Source organism: Rhinolophus hipposideros (assembly GCF_964194185.1).
Source record: "Rhinolophus hipposideros genome assembly, chromosome: 12".
NCBI classification, from domain to species: domain Eukaryota; kingdom Metazoa; phylum Chordata; class Mammalia; order Chiroptera; family Rhinolophidae; genus Rhinolophus; species Rhinolophus hipposideros.
Window position 1 is genome coordinate 56,641,491 of NC_138058.1, and position 26,526 is coordinate 56,668,016.

Consider the following 26,526-nt stretch of genomic DNA (forward strand, 5'->3'; position numbering starts at 1 on the left):
AGGTTATTTGGTGTTAGTGGGCATTATTTGGAGGCAGTGTTCTGTGCATTACTATAAAGACTAAAGAAAAAGTTGGTAGGGTGAAGCAGGAGCCCACTGCAATGACCCAGCCAGCTAGGGATGGAAGTCTAGTCATGGCAATGGAAGGACAGGTTCAGTATAAAAGGGATTAGGAAGCAAAGAAGACTTTGTAGGGTTCGATGACTGTTTGGATCTTTGATCTGAGAAGTTAGAAAGCATGAAAAAGGACTTTAGTCTTGGCTCCATACTTTACTAGCTATTTGATCTTAGACAGTTCTGAGCCCCCACTTCCCTCATCCATGAAATGAGAATAGCAGTGCTTGCCTGGCCTCCATTTCAGGATTTGGAGTATGATTTAAATGGGATAATGGGTGTAAAATAAGCATAAAATCCCCCTGTGAATACTCAACTGTTGACGAGTATGAGGGTTTGTTTGCTAGTAACATAATGAGCTCAGTTTCTGACATGCATTTTCAACAGTGAGAACATTTAAACGGAGATGTTGAGCAGATAGTTGGAAACACGGGAGGCAGCACTGGAGAGAAATTAGTGCCAGAACTAACATCTGGGCATCACTTGCCTGTCTGAGGGAGAGAAGCGGGATGAGGGTTGGATGGGCAAGGCCTCAGCCAGTGGAGAAATCAAAATGGTTAGGGGCAGAGGAAGGCCAGGGTGTGAAGGTACCAGGAATCAGGATAGGGTTTCCCAGAGTTGCACTCATTACCCCTGAAAAGAGAGAGAAGATAGGAGGACGGGAGATGAGGGTATATCTGTGAACTGTACACAGGAATTCCCTTAGAAAATGAAGGAAACAAAACAGCATTATCAGAATTTAACTGGAAATTCACTAGTAAGGAAATGTAGGCAACTGTTCATTTTAAACGATTGGCTTTGAAAGAGAGAACTGGGACAATTTCACTCTTGCATTGAGATTTCTTTGTTCTTCATTATGAAATAGAAACTCTGTTGTGCTTCTGCTGCTAGGAGTGGCAGGATCATGAGGGAGGCCACCAGGAAGGACGGGGAACCCGTCTTGTCACGCCTCTGGTACATTGGGTTTTGCAAGTAGGAGCCGTGCCACATGTGACAAATTGGTAGGAAACCCTGTCCAGGAAGCAGGTGGAAAATGCTCGGCAGATCAGAGGTACCCTACAGCCTCAAGAGCTCATTTGCTTCTCAGTGACTCAGCCTGAGCACCTAAGGGAGCAGCTCCCTTGAGCCAGCAGAGCTCATTTTGGAGACCTGATTCTTGCACTGCCATCTGTCCCCTTACCCATGTGCCACCAGCCAGATTATACCCAGTCTGTTCCGCAGCCCAAGGGTGTTCATAGATCACAGTATGGCATACACTTGGGGTGGGATGTGACTCCAGGTCCCCCCAAACTCAGGGCTGTTTGGGGAGCCCTGATGCAGGGGTCCGCTTAGGGCATGGATGCAGCCTTTCCTGGCATTTCTCCCACAGAGCCCAGCTGTTTTTCCAGCATTGAGCCAAGTGCAGCCCGAGGCAGCGCTTCCTGGGTTCTGAGTGTAGGACTCATCTTCTGCTCTTCACAGCAGATCTGTGGGAGGTTGATAGGACCTCAGTGGCTCATCAGTGCTGCTAAGCTGTGCTGCGAAGGGGCTTCCTGGGCGGGAAAGAGATAATTGGGGGTGGAGGTGGTGCGGGGAATATTCTCAGCAGCTTTCCTGGCAGGAAGATTGCAGACTCAAGTTGTGCACTGGCTTGCAATGACCCTTAGGATGCTGCTTAAGATGCTTGACCTTGGAAGGCACTGGAAAAGTAGAAGCAGTAGAAGTCGGGCCCAGCTACCCTACACTGCTGACTTCATCTATTTCTTACAGCCCGGAAATGAAAGTTGCCCTTCCTGCTGTCCAGGACATTCTGGAGCCCTGCACTGTGGTCTCCCTGCCACTCTCCCCGTCCACCCGCCTCTCCCCGCTCACTTTCTCATTCCCAACCCTGGGTTCACTCAGGTGGGGATGAAAGTTCTGGGATGTTGGTGGCTGGGAGGTATCTTGAGTAGGTGAGTTCTCATCTAGCCATCCCTACTAGTTTTCTAGGGACCATGGGCACAGAGGACTTTCAGAAGAAAATCCTTCTCTCATAGGTTAGGGCTTTGGGCTCAAACCTGATTGGCCACCTACCTTGGGGAGCCTGCCTCATCACCATGGGCCTCAAGGGCTTCTTCGTATCCATGAGTCTGGTTCTTGGGTATTCTTCCCCAAATCCCACCATGGTTCCTGTATGGCCTTCCTGAAGGACAAAGATGCCTCCTTCCAAGCAAAGGAAGGTCTCTCGCAGATTCGTGTGGCAGCTGCAAAGAGTCCCTTGAGGAGAAGGCAGAGGGTGCAGGGCAATGCCAGACACAGAGGCTCTAAACAGGAAGACACTTGGAGAGAGAACATGTTTCCCCAATATTTTGTGTGCGACCCATGTGTTGTGACACACACACAGGGGTGTGGAGGGGCCAGGGGGAAGCCTCCACCTCTCCTTACAAGTTGGAATGATCCTGTACCCAAAGCCCATTTCTTTATAGGATTCTAAGGGTGGCAGCTATTTTCAAGGCTTAGGCAAAGCATGTAAAGGCTTCCTTGTTCTCCACACAATCTTGTTTGGGTGGATCCTAAAGTGAATGTGTGCCAACAAGCTGTAACTGGGGATGGTTTCTTTAACTTGGTGAGTTGGGGGTGGGGGACAGGAAGTGACTAGCAAAGTTGGAGGAGGTGCAGGTGGCATTGGTAGATGAGAGGCTAATCAAAGCATTTTTCAGGGCAGTGCAAAGGGGGACTGGATCAAAAGTATGATTCAATCACTTCGGCGAGTCTAGATGTAATTTCCTCATTACGACTTGTGATACTGTATTTCATCTCATAGTGATTGTTGAAAATGATGGTCCAATAACCTGAGAGTGAAAATGTGCCCAAGTCATGTGTTTTCTTGTGTAAATGTTTCTAGTCACCCACTTGAGGTCATGTTAGGCAGGGGGAAAATGCACTTGCTCCACAACCTTGGGGCTGCTTGTACCCTAGGGTCGCCTGATGGGACACCAGTGGCCATCCAGACATGCACCTGTTAAGTGATCTCATGATGTCAAGACAGGACTTGAGATGTAAACAGTTTTGAAAAAGGGCTTGTAGTCACTTAACAGTTACAACATTAAATTCTCAGAACACAGATTATCTCCATTATAGGAAACTCCATTCTTACATTAGAATTGTACAATTGGAGCTTGCTGGTTTGGGGGTGTGTACATGCTTTCTCATGATGCTTGAATATTAGTGGCTTTTTTGGTCTAAAAGTGGGACTATCAAGGTCTTTCCGCCTCCAGTGAATCCAAAATACAGTGATAGGCATCTCAAGAAAAAGAGTTGCTATTGGATCTGTACCTTAAACTGTATCTAAATCCAGGCTGTGACAGATACTGACTGTTGGTGATGAGCACTCTCTCTGTCCTTCTTGGCTCTCTCCTGTAGTTCAGGGGCTAGAAGCCCGCTAACTGCATTTCTCAGACTCTCTTGATATAAGCATTCTAACAGAAAAGAGCATTTGCCTGAAATTGACAAGGTAGGAGACAGGCAGAAGCCACTGTTGCCCCAGCAGCTAAGTGGGAAGGCACATGGACTTCAGCGGATGGTAGACATGAGACTTGACCAGCGCTTCTGGGTGCCCTGCTGTGATTGGTGACAGAAGTGTCGCCCACCCGGTGCTGTAGGCAGCTGAGACCATTGGTAGCCATCTCCTACAATTCCTGCTGTGCATTTTCTGATTTCCTGAACACTAGTAGTGACTCCCCTAACTTTTTTGCTCCCTCAGCCTTTTCAACAATTCTACAAGCTTCTCGGTTCCTTCTGTTCAATTCCTCTTGCTGAAAATACCTGGAGGGGAAACACTTTGTGTTTCCCTGATTCCGTCCAACCCTGGTGCCCAGCCCAAGGTTTCTCTGATTTCTCGGAGGTGAGTGGACGAATGCTGCCGTGTCAGAGAGCATTTCTTACACTGGTCACTAGGAATGGCAGCCGTCGTCACCAATCTTGTTGGCGTCACTCTTAGCATGTCAGTTAAGTCCTAGAGGTCCCATGGCCTCCTCTGGTGCTGTTCTGAAAACTCAAAAAGGTCAGGGCATTCCATACCACATTGATTCCTGACAAAGTTGTGCAGTAAGTAACGAGGACCCTTAGAGACGTCATGGGGAAGTCTGATATGGAATTTATTCATTTATTTAACTGTAATTTTATGAGCACCTACTACAGTAGGTCCTCCCTTAACTTCATCAGTAGGTTCTGTGACTTTAAGTGAAATGACACACAATGATAAAAATAAGATAAATGAGTTCCTATGGCATCTTGTCTACATTATAACCAAATGATGTTATTAGAGGACCTGCTGTGCTGAACACCTTTTTAGGCTCCGGTGATGTCAGAATGAAGATATCAGCCCTGCTGTCCAGCTGTTCACTGTCTAGAAGACACACATGTAATAACCAAATAAGTTTGTATGGTATGCTCTCATAGAGTGCTACCATTGAGATGAAATTCTATGGCTGTGTGCCACAGAGAAGGACTCATGCTTCCTAGAAGGACAGTGGGTGGTATACCGGTTAGGATATAGGCTATGCTGCTGTAACAAAGATACCAAAAACTATAGTGGTTTGACCAAGATAGAAACTTCTTCTTTTCTCTTGAAACAGCCCAAAGCTGGTCCAGGGCCGGTAATGCTGTGCAAGGTGAGGCCATGGGGAACGTCTAGCTCTGCCTTGTTTCTCCATGTCGGAGAGTGTTGTCCACGTCCTCATGGCTGAGACTGGCCATCGGAATAACATTCATGTCCCAGTCCACAGGAGCGGGAAAGAGAGGAGTGATTTGTTTTCTAAAGGTGACCTGTATGTTGTACACATACCTTCCGCTCACCTTCCATTCGTTATGTGGTTCCATCTGGCTGCAAGGCAGGCCGGGATATACAGTCACTAGCTGGGTAGTCATGCACATCTAAAACTCAGGGAGGGGTTCTGTTACCAAATGGGTGACGTGGGGACAGATTGAAGGAGACAGAGGTCAGTCGGTGCCCAGATGGCTTCACCGGGAGGGGACGCAGGAACTGCTGCTGCCCGTGTGAGACTGGCTCTGTGCAAGGCCAAATGATCAGATACTGGGGGTGAAGACCAGCTGTTTGGACGTGATGGTGGGGAGGCAGTGGGGCTGAAGCTGGTGGCAGAGGTGACACAAGGTCATCACAGCAAGTGACAGTGAATGTGGAGGTGGCAGTGAGTGGCAAAATGTGTGTGAAGGCTGGCTAGTCCTGACTTCTGTTCTATGTACAAGAGTCATGGAGTTTGGCTAACCTTTTATTTTACAAGTAACAAAACAGGTCCAGAGAGTTGAAGTGAGGTACTCAAGCTCACACCACTAGTGAGTGGCTGAATAGAAACTCAGTCCCAAGCCTTCACTCTCCTGGGTCAATACTCTTCCCTCTACACACATTAGAATTTTGGGGGAGTGGGGCAGCTTGATAAAGGAGAGCCCAAGGAGCACCCTGAGCGCTGAGGGTAACACAAGCATTTGAGAACTGCTAATAAATGCCCTCATCCTGGCCCTCAGCTTTTATCCTGGAAAGCAGTGCTTTTGTTTTTACATTTTGTTGTTTAACGCAGCCAATCCCTTCACTGTAAACCCCTCTCAGCCACTGCTACTTTGCTTGTGAGCCATCCTTCCCCTCTCCTCACCTTCCCTTTCCCGCTAGATATGGTGGCAATGAAATACCACCTTGGCTGAGTCGGAGAATTTGTCATTTTTACATCTCCACATTCTAGTGTCTTCTGCTCCCGGTGACAAATAAATCCCTGGGCTGATGGTTGGCCCCGGCCATTCATTAAGCAAATAAAGCCCCAGCGTGAGAGTGGGAGACTCGTAAATAATTCCTGGCATTTTATCCCCATCGCCTGCTGCCTCCCAAGCTTTGCATATTTATAATACAGGAGCAGTATTTCTGACACAGACTATTATTATGTGTGGGAGACTCTGGGGAGAAGGACAGACAGAGGCGGCCATAACCTGGGTGGAGATGGCCCGTTCACTGGACCTGGCTGCGGGCAGTGGCCCTGAAGCCCTGATGTGGACATCACCATCCAGCAGGGTTGACTTAGGGGCTGTGCAGTGTTCAGCCCAGAACTGGCCCTCGATGGGCTGAGAGTTCTGACCTGGCTCCAAGTCGAGGTGGCGAGGAGGACGATGACCTGGGGCAAGTGGCAGCTTCAGCCTGCTCTGGCCTGGGGTGAGGACCACCACCTCAGGCTATAGTATGGTAGAGCCCTTGGCAAGGTAAGTGCTGGCCAGTAAAGGACACGTTTAATGCTGGGCCCCCCTCGGAGAGGCCAAGCACCCTCACACCTGTCTCCCTGGGCAACCTCATAGGTGAGAGCATCAGACTTCTGGCGCTGAGCAATAGGAAGAAAACGAGAGAGAGTTCATGCTGGTGGCAACAAGAATCGTTAACAGAAACATTTAACACTGAAGAAGGAGTTAGATAGAGTTTGTAAGTGTATTTATATACATTATGTGCCTTGCTACTCATAACCAATGAAATCAGCAAACCTTGTTTACCTGAGGAAGATCACACACACACACACATACACATACACGCACATACACACACACACCCACACACACATACACTCACACATGCACACACACATACACACACTCACACACACATACACATACGCACACTCACACACTCACACACATACACACACACACACACACACACACACATACACACCAGGGACCTCTTAGCATATCATATACCCCAGGCAGCGATTGTTGCCTAAAGCCTTCCAGAGGCAAAAACTGTTGTTTATAGAGGTGTACAGTCCACATAGGTACACGATGGTGAATGTGAATTTCATTTAGATTCCTATTTAACTGTATAGGGTGGGCACATGAAATTGTGGTGGAAAACAGAAGCACAGATACTGGGAAACTAATACTATATACAAGTCCCCAAAGGAATGCTTGGGATATACTACTACTAACCCACTGGTATCCATGTGCCAGTAGGTTTCTTCTTACAGTTGCTAAGGTGGGCTGATTTCACACATGAACCCCATTGTTTGGGATCTGTGTGCACGGTGTTAGGACCCCCAAGGCTGAAGGTTCAATCTTTGACTGGGACCCACGACTTCTCAGAGTAAGATAATGCAGAGCAGAGACTGTCCTTATGGCCCGGTGAGAGCATGTGGATATCTCGGTTCTTCCCTATGCCTGGGTAGTATCAGGTGGACCAGAGTGTTGTTGTTTTTTAATACACACTATGATGCATTAATTAATTGTATTTTTGAAAGGCATGGGACAGAACAAGAAAGTATTACCAGCAGAAAAGGAGGGTTCCATTCATCGAGTGTTAGTCTGTGTTGTGTTTGTAGCTGTATGGACTGTGTAGGTGCCACATTAGGAAATGTATTTCTTACCTTGGCTTGCACTCAAACAAGTGGGCAGCCTGGGGAAGATTGGACAGAAAAGAGCTCTGGACTTCAAGTTGAAGGTCGTCGGTTTGATTCCCAGCTGTGCCCCTTAAATCCTTGAGCACATGTTTATACAACCTGACTTAGGCCAGGCCCCTTTCTTTGTATATGAACCTGACAGAAATGACCCACCATGATGGCACGGTAGAAATGTTAGATCTGCAAGACACCTTGGAGATTAGCCAGTCTGCAGGGAAACTCAAGGCCAGAGATCAGGAAAGGCTGGTCCATGGTCACCTGGCACATTAGTGGTAGAGGCAGGACTGGGATCATTATAATTCTTGGGGCAACCCCCCTTCTGATAAGTGATATGCACAAGAGCCTCTGGAATCTTCTTAGAAGCAAACATCTCTATGTAGCAGCCAGGTGTCACCCCATTCTAGGCCTTGTTCATCTCTGAGCCCGAGCAGGGAAGCCACTTAAACTATCCCAGGCCATCCTCCAGTGTCTGTCTGGGGAAAGAAGACAAGATACTTTGCATCCAATTAAAAGCAACAGGAGTGTGTTAGGGAGACAGAAAGTAATTCTTCTTGGCAGCCAGCCAGGGCATCCTCATGCCAACATTAAGAAGGATAATAATAACAGCCATAATAGTGGGAAGAAAGAAAGCTTCTACAAGGCCTCAGGGACCTGGCAAAGTAATAAGAGGAGAAGGGGAAATCAAGATGGACACTCTGACCTTTGCAAACCTCCTGCAGAAAAGCCAGTGGCCCAGCCCCTGGCTGGAGAGAAATGGCGTCCTGAAAGTGCCAGACAGCCACCTGGATCTCCAGCAGGCTCTGCATACTCAACACATCTGAGGACAAGCTCACTGTGATATTTCCTGATATGTGTCAACTGGGCAAGGCTATGGGGCCCAGTTGCTTGGTCAACACCAATCTAGATGTTGCCATGAAGGTACTTTAAACATGGGATAGACATTTAAATCAGTAGCCTTTAGTAAAGATTAACATTTAATCAGTAGACTTTCAGTCAAGCAGATTACCCTTCATAATGTGGATGGATCTCATCCCATCAGTTGAAGGCCTTCAGGGCAAAGAGTGAGGTTTCCCAAGGAAGAAGGAATTTTTCTCAAGACTGCAACTTCAATTCTTGCTGGAGCCCATTCCTTAAAATCAGTGATGCTCATACTCTCCCCGATTGGTTCTATTTCTCTGGGAAACCCTGACTATTACACGCAGCATCTCATCTCCACTTCTCTTCCATGTAACAGGTACCTTCAGCCTCATCCCCAGCCAGGTTAGAGCTCTCTGAGCGGACCTCAACTCTGCCCTCTTCTTCCTTCCTCCACCTAAGTCCAGTTGGCCAATAAGCCCGGATGTTTTCTCACTACCGTAGTACTTTACTCGAGGCAAAATTTAAAAATTTTCCCTTCTTTCAAACATCCTATGTTTGTTTTTCCTTTCATACGTCTGTTTGGTCAGACTCTTAGGACACTTTCTTTTGTGTCTCAATCTGGTGAAATTGTATCTATTCTTCAAGGCCTGTCTGAGATGTTCCCCTTCCCCTTACCCCTACCCTAAGTAGCATTCCCACAGAACCCTTCCTGGAAGTGGTCCGTCTTGACCATCTGTGTCCTTCTCTTGGGCTCTCCAGAGCACTTACTGTCAGTGCTGACTTCTTCAGTAAGTAAGTGCGTGGGGAGGGCAACAGCATAGCAGGGACACCCATGGAGGGATGGGGGAGGGAGTCAGAGAAGGAAGTCAGTGTCCAGGAACTTACCCAGAATTCTGGGGAAAGCTACAAAGAATCTCTGTTCATTTTAGTGCATTTGCAAATCTTGTGCTTTAATGTGGCATATTGTTTTTATTTAGAATTATATATGGCCGGGGCTGAGGAGGGCACCACAATTTCTTGTACTTAGATCCCAAAGATCCCTAAAGATTTTTACCTGGTCCAGCCTGCCCCCTTCTTCCCTAAGGAGGCGATAACACTTTGAGCAGACATTGTACCCCACCAGTCTTGGACCCCTGCAGCACCTACTTAGCTCCTAAATACACATTTGCGAAGTGTGATGACACTGCTTTGTAGAAGGGTGACCTAGTTATATGAGGCCCTGTGTGGGCTGGTATTCTGACTTTGATGAAGGTAAGGTGTTGGTAAGAAGTGGCCTTATTCCAGAACTTGGAGGAGAGGGGAACTGCAGGGCTGAGTATGGGGTCAAGATACATAATACTCAACCCAAGTGGAGCCTGACCTTAAGCCCGGTATTATGATGGGCCCAGCATCCCACTATCCCCCACTGAGAGACTGCATGGCCATATTTTGGGTACGGCAGTGTTCAGATTAAAAAAGAAGACAGGTTTTGATTAGACTGCTTTAGACATCAGTATTTCTCCTGGGAAAATCGAGTACCGCTCTCCCTTCTTGTCTCCCCTTTCTAACCCACAACTCCCACCCATACATATATTTGCAAAATTCATGCAGGGTCTCTGGAAATATTCCAGCCCATGAAGAGTGGGATGTAAAAATACATTTCAGAACCTTTGAGGAAGCAAGAATCTCTGTTCTAATTACTTATTGATACATCTGCCTTGGAGGCCTTCACTGCACACACAGCACGTCTCATTTTCACTAATTATGACAACAACCCTGTAAAGTTGATATTATATCCCCATTTTACAGATGAGAAAAACTGATGTCTGGAGAAGTGAATTCTATCCAACGTCACACAACTGGGACAGGACAGAGCACATTTAATTTCAAGTCTCCTGACTTCCTGGCTCCAGCTCCAGTGTTCTTTCGACTACGCCAGGGTTGGCAAATGTCTTCTCTAACAGGCCAGGTAGTAAATATTTTAGACTTTGTGGCTGTATGGTCTCAGCTCTGCTGTCATAGTGAGGAAGCAGCCACCGTGTGTCAATGAGTAGATGTGACTATTTTCCTAAAGCTATTTATCAGAGCTGGTAGCTAAGTGGATTTGGCTTACAGGGTGAGAGACAGACCCCAGACATCCTTCAAAGCCTGATGCCCTTTTGTGACCACAGCTTCACATGGCATTCATAATGTCCCTTCCTCACCTGCAAACTGGCCCATTTGTGTAGCTCCTGCTGGCTTTTCCAGCTCTTGCGTGAATGTCTCTTGGTTCCAGGATGGGCATTTTTTCTCCTGCCTTCCCTCCAGATCCATCGGCAGGTGATTAAGAGCCCAGTTATATGTTTCTGACAGCAATGGCTGGCAGAAGGAACCGCATGGCTGAGATAAGCAAGTGTGTGCCGGGGAAGGGGACTGGCCACGTGCGACGTGGGTTTCGTTCCTGGAGAAGAATAGTAAGCATGTAATTGGCTTTTCAGAAATGTGCAAGCTGATGGCAAGCCGGTTTCTCCCGCACACTATGCTCTTCGGAGCGGCTGAGCCTGGCTTACACAGAGCGAGGATGAGCCAGATGAATTTTGGATCAGCAGGTGGCAGCCACCTTGTCCCATATAATCACTATAAACTGTGTTTGGGATCCAGGAGGCAGATTAGGACAAAACAGGTAGGTTGTTGCCACCAGCAGCACACTTCCCCACCCCAAGGGGGCAGAAGTGAGCCTGGTAGGGCCAGTCCCAGACCCAGTATGACTGGTGAGGAGTAGAGAATTAAGTAGCTTCTTCAGGGTAGCAGGAGCTTTGGGCCTAGAGATGAGACCATCCTTATGTGATCCCTGAGACCACCTAGAACTCCAAGTCTACTCCCAGCTTAGAGCTGCCCAGAGAGGGTGCTCTGACCATCTGTGAAGGGGGAAATCAGGAGCTGCTGGAGTGCCCCTGTTTCTTTCTATGCCTTTCTGCTCTCTGGGCATCATTGACCTACATGAAGGTATTAAAAACTGTAACCATGTTTTTGATAGAAGAGTTATAGGAAAACCAGCTTTCCCTTTAGGTTCACTTTAGGTTCAAACCCCTTTTAATGAACACAATTAAAATGTACGGTTTTATAGATGGAGTCTATTTTCATGTCCCGGATAATGATCCAACACTGTATTTGCTGTATTATAGCAGCAAAACACATCTATCTAACAGGTATGTTCCCAAATTCCTGATCCATGAGCCCTTGTCTGTTCCGCAGAGGTGCGGTTCATAAGGTAGACCTCTTGCCCCTACTCCATACAATTCTATATTTAAATTCTGGCACAATCATAATCTGTTACATTTGTGGAGGCCTCTTAGGCTGTCAAGGCACTTTTACGTGCATCTTTTTACATAATTCCCACAATGGCCTCATGACCTAGGCAGACCAAGTATCACGATTCCCATTTTACAGAGAGACAAAGGGAGTCTCCAAGCTTGGCTTTTTGGGTCACACAGGGATTAAATGCGGAGATGGAGCTAGATTCCTGTATTCTTTCCTGTGCTCCAAGCTGCCATTCTCACGAGGGTCTAGATTCTAGACTGAATCCCAGGTACCAGCCTCTGGAAAGGGAGCAATAGATTCTTAACCTCCGTGAGAAATCCTTGCACCCTCTGGGACTGGCCTGTCATAACCCTCATGACCTTTCCTTGTCAACTGCAGTCTCCTGATGTAGGACCGTGTTGTGTGTTTATGTGGTGCACGCCCATGGCCTGCCGTTCAGCCCAGGCCCTGCAGGGCACTGATGGATTCTCAGTGAGTGGTCATTAAATGAGTGAATGAACAAGTGACCATGGGGCCCTCACACATGACAGTGTGATGGCCAGTTGAATTAGGCGTCAGACACCAGGCTCTCCAGTTTCAGAAGGAGGGGTTCTTTATGGATGAAAATTAAAGTAAAGCCCATTCAAAATAAGGTCTGATGTCAACAAATTCTCAACCCAAGTCAAGTCTCAACCCAAGTCTCCAAATCAAGACTACACTATTTGGTATTGACATTGAATACAGCTGAAGTTCAAGTGAAGGCATAAGAGCTTCCACCCTTTCTATGAGGGACCTGGCCCTTGGGTTTCCATCCTTCCCGCCGTGGCTGGAAGCACCTGGGGTAGTGGTTTAGGATACCTGTATTGGAATCCTCACTGCCTTCTACCAGCCTGTGGCTTTGGGGACATGACTTAATCTTTCCTACCTCATGGAATTGTTCTCAGGATCATAGGAGATGCCCAATAAAGCATTAAGCATAGTGCTGCAGAGGCTAACATGAGCCTCCATCGCACTGCCATTCACCCGTTTGATGACCACTCACTGAGAAGCTGTCTTCCCTGTAGGGCCTGGGCTGGGCAGGAGGCCCCCAGCATACACCATACGACCACAGAGCCTGCAGGCCACAGGGAGAGGCCACGAGGTCATGAGGGCTTCATGCTGAGGAAGGTTTTGTGTTTTCTTGTCACCATCCCTGACATCATGCTCCCACATCCCATAGAACCTGCACGAATTGCCTTACTATTCACTCTGTCCATCCCCAGAAGCCCTCACTGTTGCAGATGTTGCCTTTAATATGTTATTAAAAAAAAAAAGAGTCCACCCTCTAGCCTCTTTAGCAAGAATGAACATTACGTGTAGTTATTCCTTTCAGGTCCTTGGAAGGTGACACTACCTCGTGCCCGAGACAGGTGGTCTCCTTTCCACCGGCAGAGGCAGGCCCAGAGGCCTTGTAGGCCTACTTGAGTTAAATCCACAAGCTGCTGGTCTCCTCCTCTTACCACTTGTTCTCTTACCGCTTCCTTCCTTTCACACTTCTCTAGGTCCCCTTTCTTCTCAGGAAAATTGTGTCTCTTGGGGCGGGGAAGCTGCTGAGTGGTTGGCCCTGACCTTAGGAAATGAGTGGAGTGCAGCCTTCAAGACCGAGGGCCTGTTGGAGGATAATTCTACCCTTGTCGCTATAACTACAGATGCCCTTATTATTCACACAGACAGCTCATCCTTGTTTAACAACATATTAAATCATTAGTCTCCATGCCAGTGGGTTCACTTAGTTCACAGTGGCAAAAGCTGATCATTAAAACCCCCTTTCCCTGCTTAATCTCTTTTAAATTGGTTGCCTTTTCATTTCATCAAGTGCCCTCTTTCTCAACCATTCCATTGTGTTTGGTGCAGCAGCACTGCTGGACGTATTCCCCTAGCTGAGAGGAGATGGCTTCCTGGGTCTTCCCCCGGTGGTCTCTGTGGACAGCAAGGTCCTCTCCCTGCAGGGTGGGCCCCTCCCGGTGCTGTGAAAAGGTTATTTGGTTTTGTTTCCTTTTCACTCACCTGTGAATCAGTGCCTGCAGGAGAAGATTCCAGTCTTTAAACCCTTTGCTTCATCAGTCTGTCCAAGAACCTGGGTCTCCTGTAGATAAGAAGTAAAATCTTGAGCTTTCTCAGCAGAAATAGAAATATTTATAAAAAGTGGATAGTGTATTATGTATACCGTGTTTTCCCGAAGATAAGACCTAGCCAGACAATCAGCTCTAATGCATCTTTTGGAGCAAAAATTAATATAACACATGGTCTTATTTTATTATAAGACTGGGTTTTTAATATAATATAATATAAGACCGGGTCTTAAATTAATTTTTGCTCCAAAAGATACATAGGAGCTGATTGTCAGGCTAGGTCTTATTTTCAGGGAAACAGGGTTTTACTTACAGTAAGTTCAAATGTCATTAAGGTTGTAATAGAGTTAGGAGAATTCAAATTGCTGGGACCCATCAGAAATACTCGTGTTGGCAGAGGAAAAGGAGATAGGAGGTGGACGCTGGGGGCCCAGTGTCACTCCTGGCAGGTCTTATGGCTTGTGGGAGGGTAAATCCCAGCTTGCAAGGTACCAGGGGTCAGGTCATCCCTGCTGAGGGCCACGGGGATGGAGGGAGATGCGAGCCTTTATGAAAACGTGGAGGCAGAATCGACATATGAAACAGAAATGGTATTAACAGAATGACCATGGGGCCAGATAGCCTGGAATTCAAATTAGAAGTCTGCCACAGCTAGCTTTGAGGCCTTTGCTCATCTCTGCAACAGTCATTGTTCATTCACATTGCAGGGTTGCTAGGAGGAGTCAGTGAATGATGAGTATCATGCACCTAGCACAGAGCCAGCAGGCGTGATAAGGGTGGTGTCCTGTCCCCTCGGCAGCATCTCCATGCTGGTGCCTCAGCAGTGCTCTCATAGGCTGGTGGTTTCTGGATGCCATAGTATGTTTTAGGGCCAGTGGGTCTGTAGCTGTGTGCCCTCCGCTTTCTCCCCTTTGACACATGGGTCCCTCGGTACAAGATGGTGTTATGAAGAGTCTCCTGCTGAGAGGTCAGACCTTTTGTGAGCCCTCAAATGGTGGTACTAGCTGGGGCTCTGCGGTCAAGAAACCTGAACACATACCTGGAATATCTTCATCTGGGAAGGATGAACTGCTGCCTTTTCCGTTATGGTAGGGTCCCGTGTAATCCACTGTCACCCAATGGCTGTTTGGTCTCCTCAGTGGGTGGTACTGTATGGGGCTTAGTGTTGGCCTCTGTTGTTGGCAGGTTGGCATGTGATTGTGCCAGTGGCTGGATCAGACTTGGCGAGAGGGAGCCCATGCCGCAATCACTGGAAGAGGAAGGGTCTGGGCCACCTGTCTGTACAGCCTTCTTGGGCTCTCCGGATCTACTCCAGCCCAATTCTGGATATTCCGTTTCTATTTCATGATGGCTTGCTCCCAGGCCTACTCAACCTTAGAACTTAGTAGGTGTGGCACTATTCAGTTCATTTTGGGTTGTTCTGGCTACATCGTTGCTGGATGTCCCATGGTTAGATTTTTTTTCAATGCTCCTCTTTTACTTGCTGTCCCAGGTTAGGGGTGTGTGTGTGTGTGTGTGTGTGTGTGTGTGTGTGTGTGTGTGTTAATGTATTGTCTCTCCCAGGACCTAGCAACATGCCCTGGTGAAGAATTTTCTGCCCCAGATGGCATATATAACCTTGCTACGTAACCCTAAACTACAGACCTACTACCATGTTTCCCCGAAAATAAGACCTAGCCGGACCATCAGCTCTAATGTGTCTTTTGGAGCAAAAGTTAATAGAAGACCTGGTATTATGTTGTATTATATTGTATTATGTTATGTTATGTTATGTTATGTTATGTTATGTTATGTTATGTTATATTACCTGGTCTTATATTAAAATAAGACTGGGTCTTATATTAATTTTTGCTCCAAAAAATGCATTAGAGCTGATGGTCCGACTACGTCTTATTTTTGGGGAAACAGTCTCTACATTTATTTATTGGTTATGTAACAGTGTTTAGCGGTTCTCAATTTTATGATCCTTTATTTCATTTCTTTGCTTTACCATCTCATCTTTTAGCTCTTATTTTATTAAATTCATGTTCTTAAGTTGTTCTATAACACGAAGCATGTTTGGGTAATTTCTTCCTGTTCCTTAGTTTATGTTTTCTTTTAAGACTGATAGTTTTTGTTTTATGTGTGTGTGTGTGCGCGCGCGCGCGCTCGGTGGTTTTTTTAATCATTTTTTCATGCTCTGTTTTATTTCTTGGCTTTTTTTTCCCCCCCATTGATGTGTTTGCATCATTGCCAGGGAGCGTTTTTGCACCTTGCCAGACCTACTGACCCTGATTTAGGGTGACTCCTTGCCCTGCATGTCTAAGCCTGTTCATATCCTCCACAAGGCATAGTTTTAGGTTGAGAGTTCTGTGTTCTGTCTACTTTTCTGCAGCCGGAGAGCCTTGGCCAAGGTGAGGGTGGAAAAAGAGAGCTGGCCTGAGGCTGTGAGTGGTCCCTTCCTTAGGATACTCAGTCTCTAGGGAATCAGAGAAAACCCATGCTCCTACCTTTAAGGCATATGCCATTTAGGGAAGGTGGCCCAATAAACAAGTAATTATAATAAGTGCCTCGACATAAGAGAAGGGGACACTTTTAGATGGCAGGGAACAGATTTTCTCAGCTTACTTCCAGTACGGGTGGTGGCAGTTTAATGTAAGGATACCAGTGTGTGGGGACCAGGATTAAGCTAGATGAGGCTAGAGGTCCAGAGAAGGACTTACAGGCCATGGTAAGGAACTTGGCCTTTATTCTGTCGGTGGGATCCAGCTGTATTTTAGAAAAGACACTCTAGCAGCAGTGTGAGAAAACAAAATGCAGATCTAAAGACTTTTAAGTCCTGGCACCATATCTGTTGCTCAGCTCTGCAAAAGGGCCAAGGAAATATCTTTTGTGAGCTCAGAATTGGAGCACCAAGGAATAGAGAGGTTTCTAACACAGGTTGAAAACCCCACCCTTCTTCATCGCTGCCCCATTTCAAACACCCTCAGCCTCTGGGCAGCAGCTGAAGAACACCCAGCTTTTCCTTCAGAACTGTTCCCTGCTGGACCTCTGGACATGTTTTTGAGAGCCACTCAGATGGCAGCCAGGGCTGGGGACTGTACATCTGGGTAATATATCTCAAGGTTGTTGTCTTTTTTCAGCACAGCACCGAGCAGGGACCAATTATGGGGTCACTCTGCACAGCATGCCTCATTACTATGCTCAGCACGGGCTGGGCAGAGGCTGTCAGAGTTGGGCAACCAGCTTCGGCCCTCTAAAGGATAGCTGAGAGAGGCGGAAGGACATCATTGATTTCCTCCCTGTCGGACAGGTGTGCCTATGTGACTCACCTTTTCAGAGAGTCACCCGCTCCTCTATACCGGAGTTGACAGCCAGGCGCCTCCTGGGGCTCCAGGGTGGGACTGGATGCTTGATACTGTAAGCAGAAATTCGTATCTACTTCTACAAGGACATTTCTCTAGAGAAAAGGGCCACGGCTTCCATCACATTGAAAAGGGGGCCATGTCTTCTCAAAATAGTTAAGAAGGCCTGCTCTATCTAACCCCTATATTTGATCAGTGAGGAAACTAACTAACCACAGACCCAGCGAGCCGAAGTGATTACTCAGGGATAGGAGGTGGAGACGGAGGCGAATGTAAACGCCAGATCTCCGGTCTGCTTTCAGAACTCCTTACGGCATCACTGGTGAGATCATCTCCTGCCTCGTGGACACACAGCGTTGTCTTTCTTTCTCTAACAAATAAACTTATAGCTACTGTTTACTGAGTGCTTGGCATGTACGTGGCATAGTGCTCAGTGCATTACTTATATTAGCCCATTAGTTCATAAAACCGTATTCTGCTTTTACAGAATAGGCAGCTGTGGGGGAGAGGTTAAATCACTTGCCCAAGGTCACAGAGACAGGAACTGGAAGAGAGAAGTGGCAAGTTGTGGGTATCAGTTTTGGGCCTCCACTCTACCCATCCCTCCGTTTTGGATTCCTGTCTCAGTCTGATCCATCCTTATAGGCCCACGTCAGGACTTGCCTCCTCCTAAGCATTCTCTGACCCACTCAGCCCTTGCTGGCCTTGTCTTCTCTGGGTAGATGGGGCCATGGCAAGTCCTTCATAGGCAGATGGCCCTGGTTCAGCTCCCAGTCCTTCCTTGGAGGGCTGCTTCCTTGAGGGCTGCCTTTCTCCTCCCCTAGCTTCTGTTTAGATATGACATGGAAATAGTCATATCCAGATCTCTTTGACTTGTGGATGGCTACCTTCTCGTGTGTCCTCACATGGCCTTTTCTCTGTGCAAGGACACCCCTGCTGTCTCCCCCTCTTTTATAAGGACACCAGTCATATGGGATTATGGCTGTACCCTGGGGGGCCTCACTTTAACTTAATCACCTCTTTGAGGTTCTTATCTCCAAATACAGTCACATAGATTAGGGCCCACCCGTGTGACCTTATTTAACCTTAAGTACTTCTTTAAAGGCCCTGTCTTTAACTACAGTTATGTTTTGAGGTACTGGAGACTTCAACTGATGAATCTTGGGGAGACACAAGTCAGCCCATAACAGATGGGAAAGAGCTTGTCTTGTGTTATAAGCTGAAGAGAGGCCAGTGTGGCTGGAGCGTAATGAACAAAGAGGAAGGGAGAGTGTGGTGAGGCTGGAGAGTTTGCGGGGCCTGAAAGGCCATGGTGCAGAGTGGGGAGGCATTCTGAGCGCCGTGGGGAGCCACTGCGGGGGTTTTGATTCAGAATGGGAGAGAGAGAGGATCACGTGCCATTTTAAGAAGGTGCCTCTGGGAAATGAATTGTTGGGTGGTAATATGGGTAATACGGAGTTGTAATACAGAGTTGGGGCCTATGACAGTCAGTGTTCCAGAAAGGAGTCACAGGTGGTTGGACCTACTTGTACAGATGGGTGTGGGTGGATGGAGACATGCATTGCAGATAGAATCAACAGGACGTGCTGATGGGTTACATATGTGTGTGGGGTTTGGGTGAAGGTGTGGGTGAGAGAGACAGGCATGTGAAGGATGACTCTCAGATTCCTGGTTCAGTGACTGCAGGGGTGGTGGTGCCATTTCCTCACGTGGGAAAGACTGGAGGAGGCGCCATTGTGACAGGAAGATGACGACTTCCATCTGTAACCTACTCAGGGTGAGATGCTTGTGAGACTCCCAAATGCACATGTCAGGGAGGAGTGTATTGACTGTAGATGTGAAGCACGGAAAAGAGAGCCAAGCTAGAAAGACATGTGGGGAATTATCTGCCTGTGGGTAAAGGGGGTCCAATATGTGGTGATGGAAGGAGAACTGACTCTGGGTGGTGAACACACAATGGGATTTGTAGATGATGTAATACAGAATTGTACGTCTGAAACCTATGTAACTTTACTAACCAGTCATCCCAATAAATTTTAATAAAAGAAAAAAAGAAAGAAGAAGAAGGTTTTGAAGACATAGGAATGGAGGGAGTCACCTGTGGTGAGCATGTCATGAGAAGAGAGAAAGGACCAGGGTTAAATCCAGGAGCAATTACAACATTTAGAGGCCTGGGAGGAGGAGAAGCTAGCTGCAGATGGAGAAGAGGCCAGACTTTGTGGGAAAGCCCAGTGGAGAGGGCTCATGGAAGCTACGACACAAGACACTGGAAGGGGCTTCCCCAGTGGTGCAAATGAGCCACATTGTAGCTTAGTGTTGGGCATTTAGTAGGTGCCCATAGATTTGGGATCCTTTTCTTTGCCAATGTCTCCTGAATTTGTTCTTATTTCTGAGAATGGCCTTTTCCCTCAGATTACAGTAAGAGCTCAAGGAATAATGAACAAATGAATGAATGCATGCAGGCAGAAGATGAGTGAAGTTCATGACAAGTGCAGCTGTTATCAGTGGGCCTCCAAGGTGGGATATAACTACCCTCATCTCTCCTTTTGTAGCCCTGGGCATTGATTTTGTCCAAGGCCTAGATTGCGTGCAAATTTCCTGGACACTGATGGCTCCTGTCTAGCAGAGGGACCTCTGGGGAGCCACTTCTCAGGCCTGTCAGGTATCCCAGCCTGAGCAGGATGGAGACAGTCCCCTTGGCTGCCTGTGCACGGAGCCGCCTTTCTCAGCAGGTCATCAGAGTCCCTGTCGCCTTTCCTCCCCAAGCGGAGTCGACTACACTGTAATCACACAATTATGATGCCATTAAAATGTCACATTTGGAGAAATCCATATAAACAAAACATTAACAACCGCTTGAAAATTGTGGTCTTTTACCACTAATGACCTACTTTTTCTACACATCGCACCTTCCCCCCCACATTCCTCCCCCCCCCCCCCCAGCTGCCTCTTTCTCCAGTTTTACTTTCAGAGACAGACCAGAAGGTACAGTCGTTTTTGCTGCCTGGAAAGCCTTGATGTTTAATGTGCTGGGAGAGGTTCCTTGACGGGGCCAAAGACATCCAGGCCCGGGGGAGCCCAGCACTGAGCCACTTAGGGAATGAGATGAGAGGAGGCGACACACAGGCAGATGTAAGGTCCTGATGGTGGAAGAGGCCTCAGAGAGAATCTGGTCCTTGGGAAACGAAAGAAACAGGAAGGGGTTGAAAAATCTGAGTGACAGATTCTGGCCACGGGCTTTAACTCGCCCCTTTTGGGAAGAGATTGAACCTGAGACCTAGTGGTCATTCCCGTGGCATAACGCCAGCAGGAGGCTAGTGTCCTGCCCTGGGGCTGTAGTCCAGAGGTGGGATCTCTGTTGCTGTGAGCCCAAGGTGAGAATGTAGGTGGGTGGAGAGACATGAGGCAGTAGAGCTTGTGATTCCCAGCATAGTGCTCTGCAAAGTTCAGATACTGAATTTCCTTTGTCACCAGCATCTAATTTGAATGCACTAAGGAAATGGAGTCCTTAAAGGAATCTTGTAGTGAGGGCTCCTATGAAGTAAAACATAAACCAAAACAGCTCTGGCAAAGTGATTAATCTCCTCCCAATGTATCTGAATTGCAAATCTGGATTCCCCTGTAGTCCCAGCCTTGATGAAAGCGAGAGTACGACTAATTCTGAAGAAGCAGAGAAGGCCACCGTGGGTTAAAAGAAGTTGAATGCAAGTGTAGGAGATGTTTGAAACATCACTCGGGCACCCTGTAACAATTCAGGATTAACCCGCAGAGGGGATCATGTCACAGGTGCTTAATGAATAGACAAGAACAGTTGATGACAAGCACATCATTTGGGGAGGAATTATTGGTGGTTCCTAGGGTAAGGGAAATGCCCCCGTAGGTCTTGTTTACAGTGCAAGTTCATTGTAAACCCTTCTTTTATAGTTCATGCAAGACACCCTGGGATAGGTTCCTGCTGTGTCGTAAAGATGGCCAGTATCTAGGGCAGACTCAGAAGGATTGCTCCCAGCTTTTCGGCTCTCTGCCATCATCACTTGCTGTGCCGCCTGCAGCACTGAATTTGCCCTTGCCAAAGGAGGGCATCTCACCCCCACCCAGATTAAGCCAGCATGACGTCCAGGTACTCTGGGTCTGCTTTTGACATGAAAAGAGCCCCTTTCATTAAAAGCCAGCCCATGGCCCCCATGGAGTCCTGTGAGATAAAGTCATTTCAAAGTCATTCACTCCCACCCCACACCTACAACATTCAGCAACTGACCTAGTTTTGAGGGAGCTAGAGGATATGTGGATGTCACCTTATTTACAGAGCAGATAGAAAATGCGCTAAGCTGTGGGCCCTCACTGCACAGTGTCTGGGGAGATCTCGCCTGTACCTCAGAGGCGTAGGAGAGAGGAGGACAAACGCTCCTCAGCTGAGAGCTCGAGGCTTCTTACTAATGTCACCTTGGGGGGATGAATGACAGGTTTAGGGGACCCTTGACTCTAAAACTCTCTCTGTAGCCAGATTGCAGTGTAGCACCTCTCGGTGTGTGGATTAGGGGCGATGTTTCAGGATAACTTTAGCAGAAGTGTACGACTGAGTTGGCTGGTGCCTCCTCTGTCCTCCTTCCTTTGTGCTTCTCTAGGCAGGTGCTGGGTTTGGAAACCTCATTCCACCCGTACCCCTCTGCCATTGGAGGTCCTAATTAAGGAGGTGATGGAGCCCACCCGCCTGGGTTTAATCCCAGCATCTCCGCTTACTAGTTGTGTAACCTTTGCCAAGTCGCTTTAGGTCCACAAACCTCAGTTTTTTCCTTCAGTAAAATAGGGTTCATAATAGCACCTGCTTCAGGATTGTCCACAGTATTCAATGAGTGACATTTTAGGACAGAGCCTGGCATGCAGGAAACACTACAGAACCATTAGTTGTGGTTGTTGTTCTGCATGATTGTGTCCAGTGGGAGGATTGATCACCTTTTCAAGTTGGTCCTTTCCCTTGGCTTCCCACAGCCATCTCCATCTTGGCTTCTCCACAGCCCTCTTTGCCTGAGAAGAATCTAGAGAGAGATTTGGGCAAGCGGCAAACCTTCCTAACACATTCTTTGTGATCTTAGCTGCAGGAATGGCCACCCCAGCCTTGGAAGCCAAGCCCTAGAGACATGGAGAAGACCCTCTGGGGCTGGCGTAAAGGTGGAAGAAAGGGGCCAGCGGTCGAACTGGGGGCCCAGACATCCAGGCTCCTTGACCCGATGGGAGACTTGGAGTCTCAAGCGGGTTCAGGCTTCTGACCTCATTTCTGAAATGCCCAGGTCTCTATAGAATCACCTTGCACAGGTACTGGCCCCACCTCCACAGGCAAAAAAGAGGGTAGCACAGAGGCTACACAAAGCTCGATGTCTAGCCTCCTGAGCTGGTGATAACCTTACATATTACACTTATTAAAGTAGTTTCCTTGTCTGATCATATGCATGGCACTGTGCTCAAACCCACGTTGGAGATGGAACTTTTGGATCAAAAAGCCCTGCTGAGTCCCAGGAAACATCGGTGTTGACAATGACCTATTGCTTTCATCGCAGCCAGACAGGAAGGCGATGCAGCCAGTTGCCGTAGATGCTATCAGAGTCCCCATTTCTGCCACGGGGAAGGACGAAGCTAAACATAAATTGGCTAACTGTAAATTGCATTTTCTCTCCATTAGCATTTTGTCCCCCAAATAATGGTAACCACAGCGATGTTGACAGTAATATGTTAACACATACATTATGATTTGCCAAGCAGCTTTTCATGTCTTAACCCATTTCTGAGATCTAATTCTGTAAAATTGTGTGGGGTAAAGATGGGTATTGTCCTTTGGATGGAGAAAGAAATGGACCACAAGAGGTTGAAAGGATGGACAGAACAGAGCCAGGCTCGGGACCAGCTTTTCCGATTCCCCTTCTCTTATGGCATCTACAGAAAGGTTGAGAAGAATTACAGGATCACCCTCGTGTTGTGCTTTCCCTTCTCTGCCTATCTCCACTGTCCCATACAAAAACACCTTTGTGGCTGCATTAATTCCACGTGAAATTGGGTTGAAATATAGAAGGGACCCTCTGGAAAGAGAAAAGAAGTCACAGAAACAACACTCAGTATGAGCACTTTCCCTTTGATATCATTTTTCTGTCCTTTGTCTTTCTTTCCCCATCACCTCTTATTCCATTACGGTCCCTGGGGTCACAGTTTGGTGACCTGCAGGCCATTGTGGCCTATGGGCATACTTTGTTTCACCCACAGGGAGCTTTAAAGCAGTGTAACTAGGCAGAGAGTGTGCACGCAGTACCTACAAGGTCCTCGCTTCCATTTCAGTTTTCAGTGACCCTGAAAGCATGTTCATTTGTGACCCCTGCGAGACAGGGATCAGTAGGGCCCCTTGAAAATTGCTTGCCTCCATAGCTACTTCTTGAGGCTAAAGAGCTTTCTGATGATGCCTGAAGACATTCCCCGGCCCTGTACAGGCAAAGGAGGAGAGAAGAGTCTGACTTGTGGAGGGAGACCGGTCCTGTCCCTTAGAAATTCAAATCTTATTTTTAGTTTTTTTTTTCTTTTTCCTCCTTCTAGAAGTGGCTTCCAGTGGGGTGAGCCTCTGACTACAAGATCCCATGACTGTCCGGCTGGAGGCCACGTTGTTGGGCCACTGAAGGAGGGGTTGGCCTCCCCTTTTCTTGAGACCCTGCCCTGGGAGATGCCACAGCATCAACCTTGCAGACCTGTCCTCACTCTGATAAGCTGACCCTGCACCCAGGACAGCTCAGCTGCCCACACCGGAGACAAGGTATTTTAGTGTCCATCTCTGTCTAGCTGGAGGCCTCCCTTTCTGAGCCTATTTCTGGTTCTTTTCTTCCTAAGTCCAGCCCTGTCCTTGGTCTCTCCCGGGCACTGGTTCCATCTCTCAGTGCATCCTCCAGTGTCACCCTCTTGGTTATAAGCAAATACACCCTTCTTTGCCACCACGCAGACCACCAAATCTCTTTCTCCCGAACTCCCTGTGGGCACCTGGCTCCCTCCCTCCTTGATCTCTTGCAGTCTGGGTTCCAGAGCTGGGAAGGACAGAGGCTGCTCACGGTCCATTGATCAGCTCCATTGTTTGAACACAGAGATGGAAGAGAGTACAGAAATAAATGGTGTGGGTGGGGTCAGTTCTCGCTCTGTCCTCGTGCTCACCAGCAACTGGGAAGTGTTCTTCAATCAAGCAATAAGCGAGCTGAGGTGCCTGTCTCCATAACAGAGCTCTGGATTTAGCCTCTGACGATGGGATTTGTAGGGTTTTGGGTAGGAAGGGAGCAGATACATCAGCATTAGTACTCATGCACTCTGGCATGTATGTGCAGGGCAGCCAGCCATCTTCCTCAGCCACGCTGACATACTTCCCTGGCACCTTCCTCTCATGCTAATTAGCAAGCAAATTAATCTCCATATAGGGTCCAAATGGTGTGAGTTTCTTTATATTTCTATTCCAGAAACAAAAGCCAGGCTTCTGTCCATTCTGTTAATCACATTATATTTCACAGTTGGAGCTTTCAGGCAATTACAATTATCAGAACTTTTCTTCTTCCAGAAAGCTTGAAGTATCCCCCAAAGCTGTGTTTGCATGTGGTGTGCAGCTGGGATATAGGTGGTGAGCGTGGATATTGGAGCAGTGGCAGGGAGGAGAGAGCAAGGCAGTGGCGGATCTTGTCAGAGACTAAATGAGACTGAAACTGGATGGAGAAAGGAGCCGGCATCCTAGAGGGCACTAGATGAGGTGTCCAGGTGGTCAGATCTTCCAGGGACTCAGAGAAATCATAGCCAGCTGCTTCCAGGAGACCCATTTTCTAGGCACCTGGCTTTTGAGAGGGGGTAGGGTGAGGTGAGAAGGAAAATGGGGGAAAGAGACAAAGGAGGTCGAATAGAAGAGTAAACCCAGCCCCGCTGATTATATGCTACCTCATTTGGTTTGAGAAATAGCCCTTTCTCCCTCTATTATATGTCCATTCCATCTGTCAAACTCTTTAGGGAGTGGCTTTCATATAATTAATACTAACCATTAAATTACAGCATTGAAGGAGCAATTGCCTAATTCTGAGGAAAATTTAAATTTATTAGCAGCACTCGAGATAAAACGAATACTAAAGAGAAGGAGAGAAAACCCTGCAGAAGATAAATAGAAAGCCAAGTGGGATATTGACTTGATCCTTCTCCAGTGCAGAGTAATTTGGCTTCTAAAGTGAGTTAGATCATAATAAATTAAATTTAGATTTCTGCACGTCAGTTAAATAACTCCCAAGACAGAATTGCAGTGAGAGGAAGAGGTGATAATACACGGTGGAAATATGAAAATGAAGACCTTATCTAATAATCCATAATTGATGTTCTGTCCCCAGAGGAGGGGGTGGGATTTTCCAGCTCTTTCCTTTGTCATGAGCCCAGGGGAGCGAAGGGCTGGCTTGCCCATTCTTCTTTGTTTGAGTTTGCCTTGCACACTGGGGGAGTCTGTTACCAGTGGTCATTCCTTTCCCAAACCCATCAACCTAGGGAGGACTTAGAGAGCAGTGTAAGTGCAATGAAGGATATGCTGTCTTCTTCACTCTTTTGACTGGGCCTGGGAAAAATAAGGTCACTCCCCAGTTGGGTGGACAATATAACAGTACAGTGATGAGCAGATATTTCTGCATTCTTATGACTGCCCGGCAGGGGAAATTGTGGCCCTGTGGATGAGTGAACCATCTGGTGATGTGGAAGATACTCAGCCTTTGAAGGCAAAAGCCGAAAGTTAGGTAAACCTCACACTCTATGTAGTCTCCAGCAAGCTCTTTGGCTTCCTAGAGCCTCATTTTTCTTAACTGTGAAATGGGAACAATATAACTAGCCTGCCTCCCTCATGGGGATAATACAAATGAGATATTCCAGGGAAATCCTTTGCAGACTTGATACGTTTCCACTTGGCTGGTTTGGTATTGACTTTCAATCATTATCAGACTTGCAGTTTGTTTCTAAAAGTCATGCTTGGTTCTTTTTCAAAGAACTTGTTCTTTGCTAATTTTCTACCCCATGTTTTAACCATTTTATCTATAGTTATGCTTTATTTGTGTCTGTAATTCCTGTATCTGAAGTCCTTGGAGGATCTAAATCTGCTGTTTGTCATTTCCACTAACTCTCCCTTATAGTGACTTGTTTCCTTGTGTGTCTGACAATTTTTTTTTCCATCTTTTGGTGAGCTTTCTGGGAATGCTGGGCACGTGAGTTAGACATGCTTTCCTCCAGAGAGGCTTTACATTCACTTCTGCTGGGAGCCCTGGGTACAGTTGTTCTGGGACCATTTTGTCCCCCTTCATTATGGAAGACTCATATTCAGCTATCCATCTTTCTCAAATGGCCTTTCTCCTCAGGGCAGCCTCATGTACCTTTATTTACCATTTAACTCTCCCAGCTCTAGATTCAGCA

General features: G+C 47.3%; 1 protein-coding gene across 2 annotated transcripts in view; it reads left to right on the plus strand.

Annotated features, from left to right (window-relative positions):
• Positions 1 to 26,526, plus strand: part of GALNT14 (polypeptide N-acetylgalactosaminyltransferase 14) — a 186,928-nt gene that overhangs the window by 82,744 nt on the left and 77,658 nt on the right. The window contains exon 2 of one of the 2 annotated variants that reach the window (XM_081069400.1): positions 23,665 to 23,878. The exons of the other annotated variant lie outside the window; for it this stretch is intronic. The gene's annotated coding sequence lies outside the window, so the exon portion shown is untranslated. The remainder of the gene's footprint in view (positions 1 to 23,664; positions 23,879 to 26,526) is intronic. 2 annotated transcript variants of the gene reach the window in all.